The sequence below is a fragment of the Tupaia chinensis genome, unplaced genomic scaffold (genome assembly GCF_000334495.1).
Source record: "Tupaia chinensis unplaced genomic scaffold, TupChi_1.0 Scaffold000217_1, whole genome shotgun sequence".
Lineage (NCBI taxonomy): Eukaryota > Metazoa > Chordata > Mammalia > Scandentia > Tupaiidae > Tupaia > Tupaia belangeri.
In genome coordinates, this window is record NW_006159692.1 from 3900797 (window position 1) to 3901978 (window position 1182).

The window sequence follows — 1182 nt, forward strand, 5'->3', positions numbered from 1 at the left end:
GGAAAGAGTAGCCCATCCTTTGACTCCCTAGATAGCTGATGAAATAGTGTGGGAAAAAGCCCAGGAGAGTTAACTGGGGGAGGGACTTTGCTCGGGAGCTGTAATGTGGGGCATTTGATTTTTATTTCACAGATTAATTAGTTCATTTAGTCTGAGGAAAATTATTTTTGCCATCTAAAACTGCTCTAAGGTAATACAAGCGGGATTTTCAGTTTTCACCAATACACAAAAGTATATATCCTAATTTGTTACCCTCTTGTATGATTACATAGACATGTACATTATAAATACGTTATTGCCTAAACTAAATGTAAGCTCTGCTTATGGGGGCGGAGGGGGGGTACAGTGTTGAAAGGGACCAGTACCTCCTTTCCTAGAGCAGACTGTTTCCAATCACAGGATTGGCTGTAGCTTTGTAGACACTGAATGAAAATATTTCAAAAGAGCCTAATCTGCTTTGGCCAACTCTAATCTATTTACAGTTTAGGACACCTACTATTTGTGAATGAATGAGCAGGTTTTGAAGGCTGCTTGCCTTTTGTTCTGGATATTGGGTTTCAAAGAGTATCTTTGTATAGATTTCCCCCCCCCCCGACTCCCTTTGCCAAAATCTTGCTTTTAAAAAAGCCTGTTACATTTTCATGAGTTACTTCTGTGCTTAGTTTAGCAATATAGTAAGTTCAAGGAAGACATTTTGAGACATCTTGTGCATTTTGGGGGTACTGTCAATTCTTGACTTTCATCTGTGAATTCACTTTGAATGGCAAATTTAGTTCGAAGCTGGCCTTCCCCTGCATTTAACACACTTCTGTACTGACTTAAACCTCCTTTCTGTACTGTTGGTGTATGCTTGTGGAATAATACTGTTTTATGTGAAATAGAAGGAAGATAGAAAAACCATGCCAGAGTCAAGTCGAAAATGTTATTTACACCGATTATATCAATGTACATTACTGAGGAGAAACTAATATTTTTAGTTCCTTGTAAATGTTTCCAGCAGAAGCGGAATAGTACATTGGTACTATTCCTTCAGGTCAAGAAATCTGTGAACACTCTTTGACTTTACTTTCCCTCCTTCCATCCAGATAGTTATTAGTTCCAATCCTGTCTAGTCTACTTTCTCATATTTTTTCTAGCTAAGCGTTTTCATCTTTCTATACTGGTTACCACACTGCTACTCTG